The sequence below is a fragment of the Camelus bactrianus genome, chromosome 15 (genome assembly GCF_048773025.1).
Source record: "Camelus bactrianus isolate YW-2024 breed Bactrian camel chromosome 15, ASM4877302v1, whole genome shotgun sequence".
In the NCBI taxonomy this organism is placed as follows: Eukaryota; Metazoa; Chordata; class Mammalia; order Artiodactyla; family Camelidae; genus Camelus; species Camelus bactrianus.
The window spans coordinates 17,373,857-17,398,597 of NC_133553.1; the positions used below are offsets into that span (position 1 = coordinate 17,373,857).

The 24,741-nt window shown below is 46.8% G+C and overlaps 1 long non-coding RNA gene across 2 annotated transcripts; it reads right to left on the minus strand.

The window, feature by feature from the left end:
* Positions 1–769: 769 nt before the first annotated feature.
* On the minus strand, positions 770–23,898 carry LOC141573454 (uncharacterized). Of its 2 annotated transcripts, none has more exons than XR_012499181.1 (3): positions 23,803–23,898; positions 6,318–6,455; positions 770–5,260 (listed from the first exon to the last, which is right to left on the minus strand). It is a non-coding gene; the product is annotated as an uncharacterized LOC141573454 (long non-coding RNA). The 2 variants fall into 2 exon arrangements; XR_012499182.1 differs by lacking the exon at positions 23,803–23,898 and adding an exon at positions 6,867–15,235.
* Between the last annotated feature and the right edge of the window lie 843 nt (positions 23,899–24,741).

Here is a 24,741-nt window from a genome sequence, read left to right on the forward strand (position 1 = left end):
ACAAGAGCGTGTCAGCTTTTTCCCCCTTAGGTGAGACAGTGAGACCAGAGGGGCCTGGAGTGGGGCTCTCCCTTTCCCCAGATCAGTTAGGCTCTGGCAAAATCATTTCTTTTGAGCCAAGTCTTTTGTTAAGAGAACAGAACGTTCTGGCCACATTTCAAAATAGTTATCTTTTCTCTCTCCCTGCTGGATCATGGTGGGGGGCTACTTCTCAGCTCACGCTCACACTGACCATCTGGTGGAACCTTGGGAATAAAACTCCTGAGTGTGGGTCTTTCCTCCAAGACTGCACCTGCCTCTGGAGGTTTGAAGTCTCCAAATTTGCCACCTTGAACCTACAGTGCTTTGTCAATTACAGTTTAACTTTTTCTATCTTGATAATTATGTGAAATGCACACACACGAAATTACTTACTATATGTGTATGTGCATTAAACACAATATTTGAAATAAAGAGTTCTACTCTATATGCAGTATATACATATACATGGATATATATATATAGTGTGTACATATATATATATACACCCCTAAACATATTTAAATATACAAACTGATATACAACTAGTATATGTAATATTTATATTCATGTATATACAAATACTGGTTTTAAAATGTATTTCAAGATAAAGGGGAATTATTGCTACAACAAAGAACCTGAAATTCTTTAAATCTCCTGACGTGTGTTCTCTCTCCCCATCCGTCCTCCTATTATCTATAGACCCCTTATCCCCTCTCCCTCTCCTGTGTATCTATTTTTCCCAGCAGCACTCTAAGAGAGTATATAGATTTATGTCCCCAGCAGTTACAACTGAGAAAAGTTGTCTCATTGCATCCTTTCGAAAATATTTAAATTTATTCTTTCCAAATCAAGGATATTCTTAAATTCACCTTCCATATACCTCCATTCAGAGAAGGTGTATTACTCTTTTTGCTTTGTTCTGCTGCTAGCCGCAGTGTTTGGAACGCTGGTAACCGCATTTTGCAAAGCTGACCTCTGACTTTCCGATCTCTCTCTCTCTTTCCTGCCTCTTACACGAGAGCAGACGACAGGGGAGCCCTGTTGGCAGACAATTCAGGTCCAATAATATGTCCATCTCAGAATGTTCTTGGGCTATTGTGTTTGAACAGATTTTTTAAAAAATTCATGGTTCTAGAAATATTAATGAAATGAATATTCATGGTTTACAAAGCATAACCATGTGGAATTTCACAGAAGGGTGCTTGACCTGAGGGAAGCTTCTCCACAATGTGAAGCGCAGCACAACGCTTTCAAAAGGGTCTTGAACACTCCCAGCTCCGCTCATTTTGCTCATTTACAATCGGTGACAAGAGTCGAGGGAGCTGTCACTCACTCTCCGGGCTGTGACTAATGCCCAGTTTCAGAGCTGTGCCTCCTCTTCTGTCTTTGTTCAGCTTCAGAGGAATCTGAAGGCTAGTAAAAGGCTCTCTTAGACATGAATCGTAACAATCTCTGTCTCTCTTTACAAGTAAATACCAGTTCTTTCAAACACAGTTCTCTGATGGTCATGGATAGTCTCCGGACCACGGAAGTCCAGAGGGAACCAGTATCACTCATATTGGTGACTTACGCCTAAGCCAAGACACCAGGAGACAAGCTAGAGATGGCGCAGTCCAACCCCTCAATTCACGTAGGAGGAAACCGAGGCTCTGTTACCTGCGGCTCTGTCCGCATTGCACAGCTGGTTGCCTTCAGAGTTAGAACTGGAAACAAATTATGCCAAATCAATTCAATGCCATTTCCATTATCCATTCAGGCCAATGGTCTATTCTCTACTCAAGATCACAGATAACTTGGATCTAATAGTGATGAGGCACCACAGAAGGTAAGCTGTCTTGGAAGGTATGAAAATGCAAACACACTAAGTCTACATTTGATGGGATGAGCTGCCTTGAGAGGTTTTTATGTCCAGCAATTGCCCCCAGGTCTAACAAAGAGTTCACTGCGAAGTTTTAAGAAAAGTCACATATTTAGGGTCAGTTCTCCTCCTGGAGGGCCATCACTCTGTGACTTGCCGTATCACTCTGTACTTTATGCATTAAGGTCCATTTTTATTTAATGAAAGTTACTGCAAGATTAGGACTCCAGGAATCTCAGCCCAGTAACTCCAATGAAAAATCTTGTTACTTTTCTTTTTTCTCAGTCCTATTGCTTTCATTCTTCTACCCATCCGTCTCGGTATTTGGTCTTGTTTCACTGTTTTGTTCTTTTCCTCTCCTGAAGGAGCTCACTATACTACACCTGCACATTTTCTCTCCTTTATTATTTGAGTTATATCCTCTGCATGAGCCAACATCTGCCCTTGGCTCTGCAAGGAACAGGCTTGACTGTAACGTGTCTTGCCTGTGTGAGATGCTCTGAACGGGGCAGAGAAAGACTGGTGTCTTTTCACACTGCCTCCCGTGCCCAGAGTCCCGAGCGCACTCAATCAGTGCATGCTCTTTTGCTTTAAATGCAGACGCGTCACTTTCCAATCAAGTATCTGTAAAAACACATCATAAGGTGTGAAAGGTTTTGTCTGCCTGGGAAGCTGTAACGTACTGACTGCCGCTAACATTTATTAAGAGCTCACTATATGATAGACACTCTGTGCTGAAAGCTTCGTATCTCACTTGAATTTCTCACAGGTAGGCAATCTTATCCCATTTGCAAAAAAGGAAATGGGGCCACGAAGAGTTCGTGTAAGTTTCCCAAAGTCACGCTACTCATAAAAGGCACAGATGGAATTTTAACTCCAAACCTGTGCTTCTCAAGCCTCACGCTGTACAGCCCGCAACCGCGGCAAAGTGGAACAAGATGCAAAGCCCAATGGACTAGCAGCGAGTGACGTCAAGTTCAGCTTCGTCATTCGGGTAGGTAGATGGATGACGGGCAGGTCGATAATAGACAGACAAATAGATAATGGTTCCTCCAATTGGGGAATAAGCAGTGCCCTTCCCCCTCGCAGAGGTAGGACTCAGAGCTTTTCCCTGGTAGTGCCCCTGGGAGGCTGAGACCCCAGGAAGGAAAGTTCTCAGGGTATAAAATCATAAAGAGATGGGACCAGAACTGCAGAGATTCTGAAGCTTCCAAAAAACTCCCAAAGAACTGCTGGCCTTGTGGGTCATGGAGACAAGGACAATGGTGATCTCAGCAGCACTTGTGAGGACGGATGATCAGTGGCCTACGATACTGCTTATGAGGAGCCGGGGACGTGGAACATCCCTGGGAGGGCAGGTGGGGGGAACCCACAAGAATGATGTGAGGAGTAACTTCCCTGCAGCCCACCAGAATGGAGTTTGGAGTAAAAAACTGAGTTATGTACATACAAGACATTATTCATTAAAGATATGTTTTAAATACCTGTCACGTGTCAGACACTAGGAACTAACATAAATAACTAATATAAACGTGCTAAATACAAGAAATTATCCATGACGGCCGTACATGCATTCTTGTCATTGGCATGTAAAGTCATCAAAAATGTGTTTAGATGTTTTCATTACTTCCATTTGATGCCAAAGCTTCACCGTAACCACTAAAACTAAGAAGAAATTCCACAACACTATAGGTCATTTAGGATTCAGCCTTGACCTTCTTTCCCCTGTTTGGCAAATCCTGGGTGTCAAGGACCACAAGCAGCGACAGCAAATGAAGAGCAGAAGAGGGGAGGCAGCGCGTCCCACTGGTAGAGGGGAGACAGTTGCCAGCAGACGACGGGGCCTTTAAAGACGCCAGCGTTTGCACCTGTTACTGGATGTCTCCTGTCTGAGGCTGTAAACAGAAGAGGTGCAGATTGGTTGGACCCAGTCCTTGTGATCCACGGAGGACGCGTGCCGTTGGGTCAGGGTACAGACACCTCCAAACACAGCCTGGGATTGATTCTCCCCAAATTTACCTCCAGTGGGTGGGCGTCACTTGTGTCTGACCCATTTTTCCAATATCAATGACATTCCTCTGCTGAGTAACATTTATGGCATGTGTTTATCCTTCAGGTATCTCTAAATAAAAATCAGCTTGTATAAAAATAATGCATTACAATAACGAAATAATATTGCTACTGGTCCAAGAAGATCCGTGAATGGAGGGGAAGAAGGTGGCAACAGATAAAACGACATTCGCTTCCTCGTGACTCAGATAATAACACAAAAACTGTGCAACCACCTCTGGCTTCTTACTTTTTAAGCTACACTTGCCTGAAAGGTAGGACAGGCTTCACTTACCATGAATCTCCTACTTCTCAAAAAATTTTAAAGCAACGAATTCTTTTGGCCGGTGAACTTTTCCTCTGTAGCCCTACGTGCCTGGAAGAAGCAAGGCTGTTTTGCTGAAGCAGGCGGCTGGGGGTCTTCCCCAGCAGCCCCTGACGTACTTCCTTGGGATATTCGGGGCTCTCTGAGTCCCCCAGCTTGCACACTGGACTCCCCGCTCCTTGAGGGAAGAAACCAGGCTTACCCACCTCTGTCTGTGATTAAGAGTCAAAGCCCCACTCAAACCGGAACCCAGATGTCCCAACTTCCAGCCCTAAACTTTTTCTTGCGACACTCAAAAGTTATCTATGGATTTTAAATGTTGCGTATCAAAGAGTAAATGGTTTTATGAAGCTGAAAGTTACACACGTTTAGTCAAAAAGCCAGTAAAACTGAAAATCCGAGGGTTATTTTCTAGTGATTCCAAAAAACCTCCCAAGCATTCTGTAAGAAAATATATTTACCACAGCTAATAAGACTCTGTGTCTCCACTGTCATTACATTTCTTCAGAGCATTTCCAATAAGAACACTCCAAATTATGCCCCCTCAACTCGCTCATCTGTTCAGTCAATAAGCAACGTTTTATTGCTTTTATGAATTAAGCCCGCTTTGCATCCAGTCATCTCGCAAACATCTGTAGCAGAAGCAGTCTAGGGAGCTTTTGAAAAAATCAATCAGAGGGGAACAGCTTTCACTTCATGCGTTTTTTTTTGTTTGTTTTTTTCTTTTTTAATTTTAATAAAGTATTTACACATGTTTGCTCTGCCTGGAATGGAAACAACGATGGAGGCGGCGGCGGCATCCGGGGCCGGGGGCCCCTGAGCCCGAGCGGCGGTGCGGCCCTGGGCTGGCGCCCTCACGGGAGGACTGACCTGTGGCTGCTGCCTTCGGGTAGAACAGCGCTGAGCAAGGCTGACCTAGTCCTAGTGGAGGCGTTGCTCGTGTGAGTCTCAGTGACCGGGGGAGGATGCCCATTGCCTTCCTTTTAGTCTTTCTATGAGTTTTACACCTGAATGGAAAAAAGAGGGACATTTTCAATCATAGCAAAGTAGTTAGATGGTCTTTATAAATGAAAAAAAAGTTACCTGTGCAGGGGAGCGATTCTGCGTGAGTACTCAGTGTGGGTTTCAAAAGTCGCTGTGAGTGCAAAGTTGGGAAGGAGAGAGAAAGAAGGGGAGAGACTGAGACATCCCACCGACGGATACTGACGCTAAAATCTAAAGGGAGATGCTGCGGACCCCAGCTCTTCACAGAGGGAATTCTGAGACCACCGTGGATGCATTAGTTACTTGTAGAAAATCTTAAGTGGGGTGATTTTTAGTCTTTCCCCTTTGAAATATTTTGGGATTAGTTTGTTTAGCATCTGGCATCTTCTCATGCTGTGTGGTGTTGAAGCCATTTCTGGAGTGTGTACCTCCTCTCTATCCTTGATCGCCAGTGTGGATTATTTCGTTTTTGTGTGTTTAGCCTCCAGGAAGTTACTGTGGTTCAGTGTGGTGGAAGGGAGTGGGGAGGGGGGAGGCAGGGGGCACAGATGGCAGGCCTGACAATGTCGGTTGGGGCAGAAGCTCAATGCTGGTCAACTTCTGAGCCAAAGATGCTTAGGGCTGGAAGAGAACCATTTTAGTTGGAATCTCTCCCTTTATTGATGAGAAATTTAGGGCCAGACCTGTGAAAGCTCTTCAAGGAGAAAACCTCAGAGATTATATTAGAACACGAGGTTCTTTATGTCATCTTGTTTGCTTTCCCGTCTTTACTGCTGGTAGGTTTGAAGATTTTCTTTTAAACAGGGCATTCATAGCACGCTATGAGAAGCATTTCTTACTAACAAGAGAAAGATGGCTTGCAGGCCGTGAGTTCAGCGTGAAGGACAATGCGGGGTCGGGATTTGCGCACTTGGCACAGGGCAACAAAACAGGGCAAAGCAACAGGCCCCAGGACTTCGCTCTTGATGCTGGGACCCTCGGAAGGGGCTGGGGAGGCACTGGGAGAGGAGCTGCGAGGAGGAGGGGTTCTAGGTACCCCTGCAGGTGACCCTAGACTTAAAGGTCCCCCCCACCAGTTACCTAGCAGTAACGCACGCATCGGTCCTTTCCGTCCGTCTGAGCTGCATGCTTCTCCAGCCACGGCCAGCAGAGGGCGCCCACGGTGGCGCAGATGCAGTTACCTTCGCGTTGGACCCGGATGGTTTGGGAGGCAAAACCCTAGAGCAGAAATGGAGCCAGAGGTCAAGGTTTTAACCAGAGGCGGTTTTCAGGAAAGTCTGCAGCTGCCACCTGGCAGCGCAGAAGCAGCTCTGACTCATGAACGCACCCTTTGCTCAAGATTTTTCTTGCTGGGAGGCCAAGTTTAACAGACTTTATTCCCCCAGAGCCATTCTTGAATTATTGACTAAAAGGATTCAAGCCCAGAAGCACAGCTCCCTGCCCTCCAAAGGCAACAACCTTGAGCTAAGGCACTTTCAAGTTCCTTTTAAAAAGCTGTAATCCACTTTGCACTGAAGCATAGAACACTTAGAAAGCTGAGGTTTATCACGAAACTTTAAATAAATATTCACCTATGGTTTTCGTGAGTACAGGCATTTGAATGCTATTCTGCTTACTGGGAATACATACCTGCATGTGATGAACAGGTGGCTCCCACAAGCACCGTGTTTAAATGCATTACCTATTAAAAAAAATATGTACTACAACGTTGCTTTGACTAACACCAAAAAAAGATTATTTTGTAGCAGGAGAAGACTTGAGAATATTTGTGCTTAAGTTACCAGCATCATTACCCCGACCTACTGTTTCATGGTGTCCAGCTCTACCCTTAAAAGGGCAGACAGTAGGACAACTGTACCTATGGTTTACCTACCTTACAATTTTACATGTCAATTATACCTCAGTAAAGCTGAAAATGTGTTAAAATTCTGCTTTTGACTTACTTTCTGGGGCCATTTAGAAACATTGCTGGTTTAAATGGTGAGCCTTCAGTTAATTCCCCCTTGACACCCTCTGCAGCAAAACCGTTCCCCAAGTGTACAAATCACAGACGTCACCGCAAGACGCGGATAAATCTCGAGCGAGGTCCTGCGCGCCACCTCCTGTCCTGCCTTCTCCCACCGCAGCCACGACTGATCTCCGATGACCTTGAGCTTTTCCCCCGGGGACGTGTGTGACGCGCCTCCGGCCACACACCCTGGATCCGTGACTGGGACTCTTCCTGCATTGCTGTCTGTCCTCCGGGGCCAACACCTGTTACACAAACGGGGACTTTATTTTTTTCCTTTTTTCTTAGGTTGGTTGGGAGGGATGTTTCTAGTTCCCCTTTGTGTGGGTGGCCCACTGTGATCACAGACGTCCTAGTAAGTGAAAGCAGGAGGCCGGAGGGTCAGAGGGGAGAGGTGATGACGTGGCAGGAGCCGAGGGAGGAGGGAGAGATGTGCACTGTGACCTCGGCGGGCTGTGCTGCGTGGACCATGCAGACCCCGCCCCTCGGGGTGAGGGCTCCTCCAGTCACGCCCAAATTCACCTACTGCCCGGAATTAATTAAGTGCCGGCTCCGTGCCTGCCTCCCGTTCCCTGGTTCCCCATCCCCTATCCCTTCCTCCGTCCTGAGCACCCCATTCATTATTCTGCTGCTCCCTCCTCCCGGAACACTCTCTTCACGCGGCTCCCAGGACATCGTCTCTGAAGAATCTGTCAGAAGTTAGCAGCAGAGCCCGGAGTGAACTTGTGCACCTGGAATCTTCCTATGGGCAAAGACGTGCACATTCCATATTCAACTGTATATATTTTTGTACATGCAGTGAGGAACCTTGAATATTTTTCTCTAAGATCCTAGAGGGATAAAATGTAAAACAAAAAAAATTCAGCAGTTGTCAAGTGCGGTTAAAGCTCAGTGGACCTTACCCTTCCTCCCTTGTCTTTGCTTGGAGCCCCTTCAGGTCTGGGAGGGTCTTCAGACAGCGAGTGTCTCAGCACAGGGTGGAAAAACAAACGAAAAAGTGCCTGGGATTTTAGGCTGCAGCACTGACTCAGGAAAAAGAACTTTAAACTTTTTTTTTTTTTTGATTTGGGTTAAAAAGAAATTCACAGAAACAGCTGCTTCCATTTCATTTAAAGTTATAAAGGTGGAAACTTTCTGACATGGTTCATTTTCATCACCAGGCAGTGGGGTTGGTAGATAAGACCCTGTGACCGTCTCTGTCTCCCCGTCCCTGCCTCCGTAACCCTCTGAACTTCCCTGAACTTTAATCTTACCTTTTCCCCGGTTCCGGTACATTCAATGCACAGAAGTACAAGGTGAGAAAAGAGCACAAGGTAGAACTTTTAAAAATCCTATTATAGAACAAAGAAATCCAAGCAAAGGCCATGGTTCTTGATTCCACGCTTGGAGGCCAGCTGTATTTGTGATTTTCTTCTTTTTGCTTTCCAGGCTCCCCTTGCACGAAGGCAGTGCCCTAGGAGGAGTGTTTTGGGTGGGAACCCACATCCTCACCCCGTCCTGTGATCCCGTTCACGGAGGCTGCAGGGACCATGCGCGTGCTTTTACTGCAGAGTCTGCGGTCCCTAACCCACCTCCATAGTCACTGCGTTTCCCATCATGCAGCATTTGCTGTCTTTCCCCTCCATCTTAGGAGCCGTTGCCCCAGCCAGTAGCCTGAACCGCATTCACGTCAGCCTCATCCTCCAGCGGCAAAGGGACTGCAGGTAGCCTTGTGGCTGTCTCACGTTTCAATCTGGGGAAGCCGTCCTTGTGCCCCACTTCACAGACGGTCCTCCCTTGGGTGAAAACCATTCAGTACAGGCCAGAAGCATGGAGGATGGGTCATTAGGTATAACTCCCTCCCCCCAAATGAGCCCTGCATCCTGCCAATGGGGGGAAATCTCGTCTTCCACTGCCAGCAGAGCTGACCACACTAGGGGTGAACACCCGCAGCCACAGAACAGAGTGATCAGGGCTCGGAAAGGACCTGGAACTGGGTTCCACGTGAGCAGTCCCTCGGCGCTCCAAGTAAATCTGACCCTGAAGGATGAGTCAGAAGGAACACAGCAAGAACAGAGTTCATGCAGCCAGAGCAGCATTGCTGAGACGCGGAGACACCAGTGCTGCCACTGGTTCCAGACTGGGTGATGCGGACGATGGTTAAAAGGAAGGCAGGTCTGTGTTTGCGTCCTGGTTCTGATCCTTATCAGCTGCGTGGCCCAGGGGAACTCACTCGACTTTTTCTTTGTGTGTGTGTGTGCCTAATCTATTTAAAAAAATAACATTAATAAAAATAGTTAATTACCTCCTTACATTTTATAACTATTCAATGATTTAAAGCATATACAGTAGTGTTCCTGTGTCTGGCTCATTTTTAGCGTCCACTTGGGAGACAACATAGGGGCAAGAAGAAAAGGATGAGTTTGGGCGATGAGGTTGACTTGGAACTGAGCCTCTGCTCTGCCATTTAGACCTCTCCAAGTCTCAGTTTCCTCAGCTGCACAACGAGGGCGGCGGCACCCACCTTGCCAGGTGGCATTAAACATGAGGGAAGTAACATGCACGCAGCACCTGGTGGCAAACAGCCAGCGGTCAGCGCGCGTGTTCCCTTTACCCCCGGGGAGGTGGCTCATCCCTTTGCAGGGCGCTCGGACCAGCTCTGCCTTGGCTGTTGCCGGGTGGAAAGGGACTCCCTGTGTGAGGCCGTGCGCGCTGAGTGCTGCCGTTTCACGCGGGGCTTGCTCCAGGCCCTCTGCTGCGGTTAGACGTCTAGTTAGAGGCGCCTTCTGCCATATTGATCACATGTGTCCTTGGCGCTGACGTGGATGAGGATGACCGCACACTTCCGTGGTTCTGTTTGCTGCCGAGCCCATCTTTACACCTTCTTTTAAAAGATCGTGTCGAAAGGGGCACATTTATCAAAGAATTTGCCATGCATGGGTTTCAAAGAGCAGCCTAGGGTAACGAATGCTGAAATGTGAACTTTATGGGGGACATGGAGGGTTTAGAGGAGAAGCAAAAGGAGATGTCCCCAATCCCACTGTTTCCCCATTTATACCAGGAGTTAGACATTTAACTTATTTTCCCCCAGATCCCTGCCATGTGCCTCTGATGCCATCTCAGAGTCTCAAGGTTTAATAGGCCGTGAGGTGGAGACGGCCTGACTGTGGCAATCTGACTTCCATCAAACCTTTTCCCAAGAGAAGCTGTGGTCCCGTCCACTCTGGGAAACGCGGGGTGAAGTCGTCCCCACCACTGATGCCTGGAAGGGTGTGTGCTGTGCACACGCCGACTTCACACAGGCAGCCCCTCCTGCTGGCCAGTGCTGTCTGACTCTTCAATACCAGTACGCTTTCTCTGAAGTTTTTCATTTTCCTGCAAAGACCAAATGGCCGACAGATACTCATTCTGCAGACGGAAATATGCTTCTTTTTAAACCACTGCCTTTTTGGAAGCTGTGTTTTTGTTTTCATCTTCCCTTTTACCTGCTCTGTCCTCGCTGCCTGCTGCCCTCCCTCCCAATGAGCATCGTGCACTCGGGGAGTTCTTACCTCTGTGGGGAAAGTGGCCAGAGGGGCTGCTGTGAGAAGCTGTTCCACGACTCTCTCCATCCTCTGAAGACACTTCCCTTTCCCCCACGTGCTTCTAGGCATCTTCTTCCAGAGTGGAAGCCATCGGTGCTGCCTCTCATAGGACAATTGGATCTCCCTTTTTCACGAGGCAGAGTGTCCTATATGGGGACTGTGCCAGTCTGTGATTGAGGCATCTCCAGGGGGTATGTTACCCCTAAGTGAGCGTTCAGAGCGTGCCAGGGAGAGAATGGGAGGGACGGGGTCTCCTCGCCTGGGGCCCAGGGTCAGCTGCTCCTGCCTTACTGCCTCCCTGGGCCCCTTTTTCTCTCTAGAGGGAATCACTGCCTTGGGTGTGGACATTCCTTCACGTTTTGTGTCTGCTCTGCCCTGCGGTGGCCCTTGGCATTTTTCCACTTTCTATGCATCTTTCTTGCAATATAAAGGCCACAACTTATTCACATGTATGTAAGGGGTTCCCCGAATTGGGTTGAGTAGACCAGTGAGACTTCCTGCCCTGGTGCGTCTCAGTCCTGCTGGGGTGCCCTGGTTCGTGCCAGCTTTTCACACAGAGCTGTGATCGCCACGTAGTTTACAACATCAGCAGCATTTTCTCAAGTCTCTCTCTGCACGTGAGCTTCAGGGTACCCACTTTAGAAGCTGAGTTGTTTCTCTCCCTCTGTTTGTTGTTTATTAACCTTTCAAATGTCCTCCCGTATCCTTCATCAAAAAGTATTACTTAAAAACACACATACCTATCTACAGAAATACTTACATATATAGGAATATACATGAGTTATTACACACATATTTTTCTTGCTCAATCAGTTAAGAAGGTCTTGAGGAATGACACTCCGGAAGCAACAAGCATGCCTAGTGCCCAGGCCTTCTTTTCTAAAACCATCCTCCAAAAAAAGGACCCAGAACTCCTTGGAAAAATGTCTGGTATTTAGGGTAAGGGCAGAAACTATACAAGATGAGCTTGAAGCATTTTGTAGTACCAAGAAATAAGAAAGGATTAAAACAAAATAAAGCAAATCAAATTAAAAAAACCCACAATAATGGCGGTCTATTGAGGTGACATAGAAGCCAAATGAGAGCTCTCAATGACTAATCCTAGAAAAATCTGAGTAACAAAAATTACAAAGTGTTTAATAAATATTCATGAATCCTTACTGATAAAAATGAATAACTGAATAATGAAATTAATGAGTTAGAAGAGATAAGTTCCCATGTAGGAGAATTCCAAATAATTTACGTAGGTATTTTGATATCAAAGGTGAGGGGCTAAACCTCCCATTCCTCAGATGTGAGCTGCACAGAGTGACTTTCCTTCAAAAGGGCCAGTTTAGATGGGAGAAAGATTAATTCTTCAGAGGAGAAACTGGACAATCAGGACTTCAGCCAAGTGACGAAGGCCGACATCAACAGGGGAAAGCTATGCTGACAGCATATTTACCTTTTATACGATGGGGTAAAAATGGTACTTTACCTCTATGGTCTTATGCCCCAAAACACACAATCCCAGTCTAATCAGAGGGAAAAAAATCAATTGGAAAAATCCCAATTAAGGAATCCTCTACAAAATACTTGACCAGTGCTTCTCAAAACTGTTAAAGTCATCAAAACAAAGAAAATCTGTCACATCCAAGAAGAACCTAATGAGACATTACAAATAAATGCCATGTGACATCCTACAAAGGGTCCTAAAACATAAAAAAAGGACATTAGCTAAACACTAAGGAAAGCTGAATAATCTGTCAGTACTAATGCATCTATATTGGCTCAAAACAATACTTAATTTTAACAAATATGCCACATTGATGTAAGATGCTAATAATAAGAGAAATTGGAAAGGAGGATATGGGAGATCCCTGAACTAGTTTTACAATTTTCTATAAACCTAACAATGTACCAATATAAAACATTTAATACAAATATTTATTGAATGTATAATAAGATTCTAGCCCTACTCTAAACACTGTGTATGTAACAGTGAAAGAGTGGAAGAAAGTGCTGGTCTCGTATATGTATTTTCTTGTGGGATAGGTTTTCTGGGTTCTCTGTATATTGCCCACTAAATTTGGATCTCTGCTCAAGTTAAATTGTCATGAGTGTTATTTTTAGACCTTTAATTTTTCTAGATCATTAGAAACTTACTCAGATATCAGACTGTGGCTGCTCACCCTAACACTGAAGACTAGATGTGAACATCAAAAGTAAAACAGAAAATGTCTTACGGGAATCCCCCAAGAATTGATAGAAATTCCATGCTTATTACTCTTTGGGAAATACAATTATGACTATTCCAACAAAATTCTATCAAATGCGACTTTTTCACTATTAGGTCCTTAAAGAGGATGCTCATGGATCATGGCAGCAAGACGAACAAGAACAAAGAAAACTGACATCAGAAAAGTAGATGCAGATGTGAGCAAATGTAATTGTCCAAAGCCGCTTGGTGCGTGAAAACGAATCACACATCCGTCAAAGTCTTTCTGTCTACCGCACATGGTGACAACTGGTGGTCACAAGGATGCTCGGTCAACAGCTGAGAACCAGAATGAAATGGGGAAGGGGACACTCTGGATCCAGACTTCCTGAGTTCAGAGCCCACCCCTGCCACAAAGGCTCTGACAATGTGAGCTGCACCAGACCTTTTCTTGCCTACCTCCTCACTTGTCAGATGAGAGTAATGGTAGACTCCATCTCATAGGCTACTGCAAGAATCAACTAACCGTTCAATGGGCTCAGGTTCATGACTGTCTGTGACATGTCCCTAACAAATATTAACCATGATAATCAAGAAATGGTCAAATAATTTCAGCTTATTGGTGGTGAGCATATATGTAATAAACTGAAAACAAGGTCAAACAAAATCACATAAAAATTAAGTTTTAGACAGTTTCACAAAACCCAGTATATATGATTAACGCATTGTGACCTTTCAAACTACGAATATTAGTTCCTTTCTCTGAGGGAGGAAGGAAAGGAGGGAGGAAGACAAAGAAGCACACAGGGGCTCATTTGCTGGAGTTTGCCCCTTATATGTTTCAAGAGGAGGCCAGGGGATGGGTTGGACGTGCAACGTTCAATTTACGAGACACCTTTATCGTGTATAGGGTTAGCAAAATCAACTTCCCCTAACTTTATTATTGTCTCATTTGTGCTATAAATTATTTTATTTTTTAACTTGGTTGAGGAGGATTCCTGTCCATCTACTTCCAGCGGAGGATTTTTCCAACAACTTACACAGCAGTTTTGTGGCAAACTTTGTGGGTGCTCTCCCATATCTCCTCTCCATCCCCTGCTCCCGTGCACCTCAACCTGACACCTCCACCTCCATGTGTCTGTGACTCTTGGTTCCAGGGTTTTCTTTGCTGCCTGAGCTGTAGTCAGGCAGGCTGGCAGGGAAGGGTGCTCCATGCCACCCAGGGGCAGCCCTCAACCACTGCTGATACGGTTGGTGGGTAAGTGCCCAGGCCCCCCACCCTGTCTGGGAAATAGCTAAAGGGTGGTCTTGTCTGTCTCCCAGAGCCTCCCTGTGGGACTGAGGCTCCGGTTGTCCAAATACTCTCTTTCTTGGGCTCCTCCTTTCCCTACCTCTCTTCCTGCTGGGTTTACCAGCGCTTCCGGGAATCACCTTTTATATAAACAACCTGCAGTCACATCTTTTTGTCTCAGAGTCCACTTCTGGGGAAACCCAACTTAAGACAAATTTTGCAGATTGTTTTGCTTATTTTAAAAATAATCCTTAACCAGTTTCCTTTCCCAAACAGCAATACTAATGTGCAAGCAGAAGTGTGATAGTTGCCATCAAAGCCTTTCATAGCAATGATGTCTGGAAATGATGCCTGTTGCATAAAGAGATAATTTCACCGTAAGTACGTGTGAGGTATGGACCAGCCACTTCCTCGCCTCCTCAAGGCTGCTCTTTTATGTGCTGGGGTCATTTACATTTAGTGATGCAAATGTTCCTTTTTGACCAACAATCATTCTCATCCTGTTAGAATGTTCAAATCACACAGAGAGGTAGGGGCTTGAGGAAGATGGAAAGTTCATATTGAAATAAGGGAGGGAACAAGACCTGGAAGTAAGACCACAGCAATGCTATGATTTCTCACGTTGACTATTTTGTACCTTCCTGGTGTTTTGCTCATAATAATGAAACTCTTCAATGAAACAGACTTATGAACTGGTTTGGGGAGGCAATAAGGTGTGCGGAAGCATCTCTGTCTATCCTGCATGTGGGATACAGCATTCAGATACACCAAGGATGGTGCCAACAACATAAGGAGAGAGGGCAGCCTGTATTTCTAGGGCGAGTGCAGTGTGGGAGGGCGTCTGGGTCCGGGATGGGCACTAGGGGCTGAGGAGCTCAAATGCCATCCTTGTCCCCACACACGTGTCCCTCCAGTCCATAACCTCTTGGCCACCCTGTTCACCCCACCCTCCCCACCATGTTGATTAAGAGCATTGGCAGTTTACGGTAACCTCGGGATACAAGAAATCTGTCTGCACCACTTTTTAATCCTAATTATGAACAAAGTTGTAAAAAATGACTGCACTGTATAATTTCCCTTTTAAAGGTCTCAAAAGAACAAATGGAGTTTTAGAGCGCGAAGCTCTGCATCACAGACTTACAGGGGGATGGCCCCAGGTGTCTGTATAATTGTTCATTTGGAAAGGACCTGTTGAAAATTATTGTGGGAAGAAGGGAAAACCAGCTCCCCCCAAACCAAAGGATTTTGTGAAGTGAAATAGAAGTAAGGGTCCCCTTGAATTGAGCGAGCCCGCAGAGTGAAAGCACCTTCTTACGAGACGGCTAAAAGCAGAGGGTGAAAACAAGTGTTGAATATGAACATGGGGGTAAGATGTGCCTTGTCTTGGGAGATGCCGCTGTCAAAGCGAGCGTCTGGCAAGGAATCCTGAGAGCGGCGTTAGTGCTGCAAGAACAGCAGGCTCCTTTAGGGTCTCAGGCTCTCTTCAAAATCTGTCTTCACTCTAGAAATGCACTGACTTTTCAGTTCATTAGGACTCAGCCCACTAAAGACTCATAACTGTCTGAGCCTCCGCTGAGAAATTCTGCAGCTGCCACCAATGCGTGTGACTCACAGTATTTTCTCTACTGTCGCAGTGGAGAGGGTCTAGATGCATTCACTTTCAAGGGTTTTCCAGATGTTGCTCTAGCCTAACCAAGAGCCCTAGGAAGCAACAGGTGACCCCCTGTAACTGGGCAGGCTGGCCCTTAAGACAAGGACCGAGAAAGTGTTGACAAGGAGCTCACACTGGATTCAATTACAGCATCAGAAATGGAGGTCCGGGGGTCTTGCCCACAACTGCGAAGGAGATGGGAGCTGTGTTGAGAATCAGATGATAAAGGCGTGTGTTCACCCTCTCACTGCCCCCACCATGCGCAGGCACAATGCCGCCTGGGGATGCTCCAGGAAAGGCTGCACTGAGCACTCCTGGTACTTTCTCAGGTATTACAATTGTCACAGCTGCCCTCTATTTGACAGACGAGAAAACTGAAACTGAAAGACATCTCCTTGGCCGGCTTGTTCTGAATTATGCAGTCGTCTCAGGATTTGGGATATCGTGAGAAGTCAATGTTATTTGGACATTAGCTAATTTGATCGTCTTTAACAGTGTCGAAAGTTATTTTACAAGAAGAATAGTAAAACCGTATATAATACAGGCTTTCTACAATGATTTCATGGGGACAGCAACTTAATTTATGTGCGTTGCCTTTGCTTGAAATTCAGGAATTGGATTTAGAGTCTTTAGACAGCTGCTTTCTAGACCCAGGTCTTGAAGTTTTGCTATGCCTCTTGAGTTTTTTCCCTAGGCAGCAGCTCACTGATGGGACATGGCCCTTGTGTGACCCAGAGAGGCTGCAGGTTTTTAAAATATTATTATTTTTATTGTTGTTACACATATTGCAATTCAGCATGGTGAGCACCTAAAAATGTACTTAAAGTTAAGAGCAAATGGCTCCTGCTTCCTATAAGATACTTTACCTCGTTGATGAGTTGTTAGCCAGTCAATCAGAACAAAGAATAAATCAGATGGTGTCACAACTAAAGAACTGTTCATTTAAAAGCTGACTTTTCTGGAGTATCCCCAATATACATGATGGTAGGATTTGGTTTCAATAAATAATAGTAAAAAAAAAAAAACAAACCCAGATTTACTGGGAACTCAAAGCTACATCTTTTTTTTTCTGACATCCTACCTTTTTGTAACTTCCACAAAAGTGGTAGAATTCCAACTTAATAGGCAAATATTCTGTGGGATAATGTTAGCTCTACTCGGGGAAAGAAAGAGGCTCAGAAAGATGAGAATCGGGCCTGAGCAGTGTCAGAACGGAAGCGTCACGGGCTAAGACACGGGGCAGCTGTGGGCAGAGGGGTGGAGGAATTCTTCATGAAGAGCGGGGACATTTTGAAGGAGGTCTGAATAAAACTGAGAGGAGGGGGGAGTGGTGAGCATCCAGCTCTCCCAGGTGAGCTCTCCAGGACCTCTCAGCTCAGCGCCAGCACATTGTACCTCCGTCCCTGTGCAGACTGCCTGCGTCACCTTAAAGACAATGTTAGTTTCCGGTGGTGATTATTTTTTTATAGTGTTCTAGTCCCTGAGCAGGCAGCCATCGGGCGTGGAAAGAAGGTGTTTATACTAAACATTCCAGTTTGCTGTTATTAACGGCATTCCTACCCGATAAGGCAAGAAAATACATTACTAAAAATTATCTAAAGTGCTAATTGCTGCAGGAGAAAAGTGTTCTTTCCGTCTTCTGTCATTTCAGAATTTATGGCACTGACGCTGGGAGCACAGAGAATGGTTGTGACACCATCCCTGATAGATCCCCAAGAAGGAAGATTTAATCAGTGTTACCCTTTCTGGGAAAGAATGAAAAATAGAAATAGAATATATTTTTGTACTCAATTCTTCTCACTCTCTGTTCTCTTCCGTTTCCAGACGGACTCCAGTTTCCAGCAAGGCCAGTTGCATTTCAGAATGTGCATCAGGAAATCGTAGCCTTCAGTCCACAGGGTCTGTTTCAGCGCCAAACCTTCCTTGTATTTTTCTGCAATGTCTAAATAGAAACCGTTCATTCAAATCTTATTCAACTTCCTAGAAATTAGCTATGAAAGTGGGTGAGAGCTACGGTGCTCTCTGCTATCCAATGCAAATGCATGCAAATTTCTTCCTATTAGAATCATTGTCTAGTTGTCATCCTCGCACGGGGCACATCAAAGCCATATGACCTGATTTTTGCACCTGCTGTTTAATTAAATTTACAAGGCAGACACACTCTCCACTCCCGGTGACATGCAAATCCGTTTTTACAGCCACAGCTTCTAATTTACAAGGTAGTTGACTGCTGTGTTTCCCCATCAATAGTGCCCAACTGCTCTTTGTTACACTGAAGATGGAAAAAGCAAGATGTGGCTATCCCTGGGGCAGATGAATTAACAGAAATATGACAAGTCCGTTCCCGCTCTCCTCTGAGCCCCGGTGTTTGCTGTGGAAACGCAGAGGAAGGTAGGGATCGGGGTATTTAATACCAGTAAGAATAGCATGTTTGCTTTTGTTGAGTACCCTCCCCTCACCAGTTTTCACGAAAGGGGCAAGACGCCAAGCCCCTCTGCAGCGGGTGCCTCTCTCTGGCTGCTCTGTAAGTGGGGAGAAGAGGAACCCGTAACACAGCCAGGCCGGTGTGGATGGCGGAGGAAGACCAAATTCTAAGGCTGCCACCAGCTGTAAGTGTTTTCTGAGAGAGATTTGTCGCCTGAGGATGAGGCCCATGGAGCTATCCCTGGGCTTCTGTCGACGAGGGACGTTTCGTCCTTCAATTGTCTGCATCTCCAGGGGACGGCGGGACGAGGAGCAGAGCGGCGTGCACGCTCAGCTTTGTGTTCCGTGATTATTTGCTGCTGGGCCGTCGTGGTTTTCTTGTTTCCTAAGAGCTGGTGCGCAGACATGGGACTGATTTCCCGGAGAGGTGGCTCAGAAAGAAAAGCCAAAGGAAGAATTTTAAGAGAAAGCTAGCGCTGATGAAAAATGACATCTTTGCCTTTTTCTACTACGTCATCCAACCCAGACACTTACGTGGAAGGATAATGCCTTTTCATTTATTGTCTTTAAAATAATTGAATCAGCATCGTAACTTGTTTACGCTCTGAAAATGCTGAAGGTCCTCACAAAACAGCTTTTGTGAAATGCTATCTTCTGATAAAGGGAAGTGAAGTTCTGAGGGACCACCGATAGGTGGCGCCACACATTCACCGAACCAAACGACACTGCAGGCAAGTTTGGAACAAGCCACATAAATTAAAGCCTTGAGCTGCAACTAACTGTGAGACATATGGGTTGAGTCCCAGGCCTGCCCAAGAATAACTTTGAAGAAAATTTTGTTTTCTGGCAATACAGATGCTAACACACCACAGAACCTTTAAAAAGAATAAATATGTAGATGGTTCATAGCTTTCAGAATAATTTAACCTTCCCCCCTAAATTAAGATAGCATCACAAGGATAAAATAATATAAACTCTGTTTTTCTGCTTTGGGAAAAAAAATGGTGGCTGTGATCCTCTCAAAAAGTTTTTGTCAATTAGTTTTGATTGACTAGCATTTCATTATCTCAGCCTCCTGTATAGAGCAAAGAGGGAATTCATTTTAAAATAAGCTAATCGTTGATGAAGAGGTAATATTTAAAAACAGAGTTCTATGTAGGAAAATGTCATTGTCTGAATTTAGACTTTTTTTTTTTTTTGCTTCTTTGTTCTGTGGTATAAAATGCAGTCAACGTGTTCCCATTTAAGAACAAAATGGACTCCTCACAAAATCCCTTATTGCATCATAGTGGGGGCCTCGCCGTCACACTGGAATAGGTGGTGACAGTTTCTGAAAAACAGGATTTACAAAGCTCTTGATTTCAACTCCAAGATGAAGCCGTAGCTTTAAGTAAACCATAACCTTAGAACTAAGGTTTTATCTGCTTTTGGAAAAGGAGTGTTCCCAAAAGTCTTTGACTCGGCGTGTGTTTGCTGGATGTGACGCAAACTGAAGTTACTCTTGACAGGTGGACCGGCTCAGGTGACAGCAGACACGAGGTGGCAGATGAAAGCGTCTCGGCTGATGGAAGCCCCGAGTCCTTCCGAGGAAACAGTGGCCCCTGCGGTGCGAAGGCTGCTGGGAAGGTCTTAGAGGAGAAAGCAAACACTGATACATACTTCTTTGCTGTCTTAAGATGCCAGAGAAGGGCAGTGACATTCGTTTTTATTTATCCTTAAAGCCAATGTCATTAATCCATTTCGCTGCCCTGAAAATATACTCCCTAGCTGGTCAGCCCAGACAAGACCGTCTCTGATCTGCCAAAGTGTATAGACAAGCAGAATTCCTGCAAAGAAAGCACCTTTAAAAGCGATTTCTATGGAGGAATCCAACGGTTGCAGTTTGCTGTTTCTATTTCAGCGTCTTCTCAAATGCAAAGGGAGAAAGAGAAACCACGATCTGAATGCTCGCTCAGGGCCAGGTTTGATGTTATCATTAGTGACTGCCCTTAAGTGTTTGGACACATGTACACATGCGTACATATATTTGCATTGGTAAAAGGTTAAAAATCTTTAAACCTGAATCCCAAAGCAGGGATATCTGAAATGAAACACTTCTAACCACTGTATTTTGATCTCCTTAACCACACAGAACGTATTTTTTTTCAATTTCTTACATCCTGCACAGAGCCTGAAACACACTAAGGGATCATTAACTATTCGATGTCCCCCCTGGGATTTGACTTTTATTTATGTGTTATGTTTTGACTGATTCACCAAAAGATGTAACTCCCAGGAGCTAAACATCGTGGTGGGTGCCAGGAAGGATGCAGACCTGAAAACCGAAGTCTTTTTTTGTGTGGAATCAAGAGTTGAACTAAGGAGACAGATCGATATGGAGACCAGTAGTGAAGCAAACCGTCTTAGCCTTTCTCACCATCAACTACTTTCTCATGTGCAACGTGAGGCTAAAATCATCTCTTTCACAATGTTGGGGGGATTAAATAAGAGGAGATTTCCTTGGCTGAGCACAGGGACACCTCTGTGTTGAATCTGGAGGCACCTGAGGCCCTGAGGTGCTCCAGGACTGATGACCTGCTCCCCGAAGGAGCTATGGGTCTACCCGAGGAAGCGTGATGAACACACAGGTAGAGATAACGACAAAAACCTGCGTCAGGTATGAATAACGCTAATGGCACACAGGAGTCGCCATCGAGAGGAGTTGGGGGCCCTCATCCCATGAGAAATACCACATAGACGTGGGACTTACTCAGGAGCTCGTGGTGTGAAAGCTGGACCACGTTCTTTTGCCCCGATTCTCAAGGAAGAGGCCCTCACAGGTCAGAGGGCAGAGCCCTAGAATCATTGGTATTAGCGGGCCCTTGGCCTTTTCCACAAAAGGACCTTACTGCCAGCCAGACGCAGCTGACCAGCTCACGCTCCCACAGACAGACGCACAGACAGGCTTCCAGGGGCCTCTCTGATGAGCGCCACCTTGTACTGCGGAGAAGCTCACACCGTCACAGGTAAGCCCCGGGGCCCAGGGCTCAGCCTGGTTGAAAGGAACAGGGTTGCCCCGGAGCAAACCAGTCCTAAGAAGAGCAACCTGGTGCCCTGCGCCGTTGGAACCCGCTTCAGTCTGACGGGCCTGCAGAGGCACCAGGACACAGGGCCAGTCCCAGGCGGCATCTAGCTTTACAGACCCTGGTGCTGGTTCAGGGGGCGGTGCTGTTCCAATGGCAGAAGCAGAGGACAGCAGCACGTGCCCCCAGGTGGTGTGTGAGGAGGGTGACGGTGTGGGGAGAGATGCAGGCACCAGCCGGGCTCGGGGAGGCATGAGAGCCAGCCACATGTGACCTGGAGGGCTGTGGGCGGGGACACGGGAAGGGCACTGATGGCCACACTGAGCCAGGAGGGAGGACAAACCAGGGAGGACCAGCAGTGACTCGGGGAAGCAGCGCCCCCTTGCCCCTCCTCCGCGCTGAAGCCATCCTCACGACCGCCTTGAGGCGACACTCAAACAGAGGAATTTGAAGTTCGAGAAACTAGAAGGCAACAGAAAGGAAGGCAAGAAAACCCTGCTTTTTTGTTCCTTCAGCACAAAACGTGCTTGGTTGCCTGGTGCTCGGCGGGACAGCACATGAAGGCGGCTCGTGACTTGAGGCATCGGACATTTACAGACTCCTTCTGTGCTTTTAACTGACTAAGCAAATCGCACAAACACTAATCACACACTAATCACACAAACGCCACTGCCTCGGCCGCGGGGATGTGACAGGTGTGCCTCCCACCTGCTGGGCCCTTGGGCGACATAACCGCCCACGAGGACATAACCACCAAAGCTCTTGGGAGCAAACATGAGTGAAAACGGTAGGTCCATCTCAGAGCCCATGCTGACATTGAAGGTGCCAGCAGACCTCGCGTGTTAGTGTCTCAAATGATGCTCGGCTGCGAGCACGTCGCAGGGATTCCCAGCAAACGCCTGCACGGCGCTTTGGGCAGAGCTCTGTCCCTGCTCATACCTTCTTGCCCGCTCCTGATGCACCTGCACATGTGAGGTGAGGACGGAGCCCGCGTCCTAGGTGCAAAGCTTGGCTCCGCTCTTCAGCTGTGATCCTGACACATCTGGTGACGTGTTTTGAGTGTCAGTTTCTTCCCATCCACAACGGACCATCTACACCCTGCACGTGCTGTGAAGATGGAATCAGGCTACAGGTGAGCCCCCGTCCAGGCTTCGGCGCGTGGCAGGTGTTCACTGCGGTTCCCCCAGGTAGGTCAGCTTCTCTGAGGACGGGGCCACCCTTAGGCATTTTCACACGCCACTCACTTCTCTCCCTGATCTTTGTGGATGCCAGATGCCTAATGGAGTCTCATTAAATTGTTACATTCAATCTCCTGCAAGAAGGCAGCTTCCGGCTGCTTCTCTGGGAGGTACGAGATAGAACAGAGGACTCTGGACAAGATGGTCCAGTCTGTGAAGAAAAGACGCTTCCACTGAGCGGTGCGGGAAAACCGTGAGCATAGACCTGAGTTCAAATCCCAAGTCCTCTGCTTAATGGTTGTGTAGCCTGAGCAAAGCTAAACATCCACGCACCACGTCTGAGGGAGGACACAGCCTCTCACGTGCTCAGTGGGCCTAGTGTCAGAGCAAGTGGCCCACACGTGCTGGCGTGTCCTTCCTCTTTCTCTTATGAGTTGTGTTAACGGCCATGCTGACCCGATGGGCGGGCAGTCCAAGTTCTGTCCAGGGCGTCAGGCCAGAGTCCTTGAGGCCTGCCGTCCGTTCGCTCCCACGTGTGGACGCAATCGTGTAGACCCACAGAGGGGGGGAGACTGTGTTGAACCTTGAGGTCAAACTCCACTCAACACAGGCGCCCTTTCTCCAAAGCCGTGCAGACAGCTACCCTTGCCAGGCGGCTGGGGGACCCCTGGCTTCAACTTGCTGTTTATTTAACCCAGTAAAACCTCACTTCTGGAAGGTTTTTTTTTTTTAAATTATCATTGTTATTATTATTTTATGAAGAGATTTTCCTAATGTCTCCAAATCGGTCCTTACACTGACTTCTAGGGAAAAAAAACAGAATTCTCCTTCCACTGAGTGGTGGTCTTTTAATATCTCGAAATGTTCATATTATTCAAGCTAATTTGGAGAATTTTGTGTATTTTATTTATCGATTGCCATTATTTCACCTCTACAAACTCTTCCTCTCCACCAGTCCACGCCCCTCCCTAAGCAAAGTGCACCGAGACACGGAAAACCAGCCCCACTCTTAAGGATGAAAACACACAGAGGAGGAGAGGGCGAATTTCGGAGCGTGGCCACTGCTCGAGTTCAGCCAGTTCCCTCTCTCTTTCCATTGTGCCAGGCATTTTTGTTTGCTGACGGACCGGAAGGCTCAAAGCAGCAAATCTTAAGGCCTCCTCCACACCCTCCCAAGACCTCTTTACTCACCGCTGTCCTCGTGGGGGCAGCGAGGCACCAGCAAATCGTAGGCTCCTCTCCGGCCAGGGTGCTCGAGCATCCGGGGGCCCTCGTCCTGTATGTCCGTCACTCAGACGCTATTGGCTGTTTCCAAAGAGTCTTATTTGGGAAAGGCGTAAAGCTGCTGGCCTGTCAGAGGAAGCCATCAATCTCTCTATACACAGAGCGACAGAGTTCCGCTGCACAGAAAGATGAGCTCTGGCCAGTCTGATGTTTCATTTCTCCCTGACCATCTGCATTCAGACAGAAACTCGGACTCCCTCACCATTTAAACCCTCCGCAAAGAAGGAGCCCACTGAAATCATCTGAAGCTGTTACACCTCTTGTCACACTGCTTTCTGGTGCACTTACGATAGCAGCCCCTCCTTCCCCTAATTTCTCCCCAGTTTAGCCCCGGAGCCTTGCCGTGGAATCTTCTTCTGCGCCTGGGGAGAGCTCGGTCTGCTGAGAACCAGACACGAGAAAGTGATCTCCCTTCTTACCAAGGGTGTAAGCTTTGGAGGCAAGAAGACTTTGGGTTAAATTTCGGTGCAGGGGCACAGCTGATGGGCTGGGGGCTGCTCCGGGCTTCAGATGAACTGCGGTTCCACCGCTGTGACAGCTTCAGAAATGGCGAAACTTTGCTGGTGGTAGTAATTCGGGGCATTTGTTGATGAGGGAGATTCAGGCTGCTAAAGAAACTGCGAGAACGTGCCTGTGTCGACTTACAGTCAATGTCCGGGGAACGCTGCAGTGGCTCCGTCTCAGAGACTGAGGGGGACGCCTTGGAGGGGTGCTGCAGGACCCGCAGGCCGCAGCTGCCCTCTGCTTGACCCCAGATGATGCTGAGAGCAAGTTTACACCTGGGCAGCTGGAGGAACGACTTCAAAGACTTTGTCGACTGGGACTGAAGAAGGCAGGTATAAAACA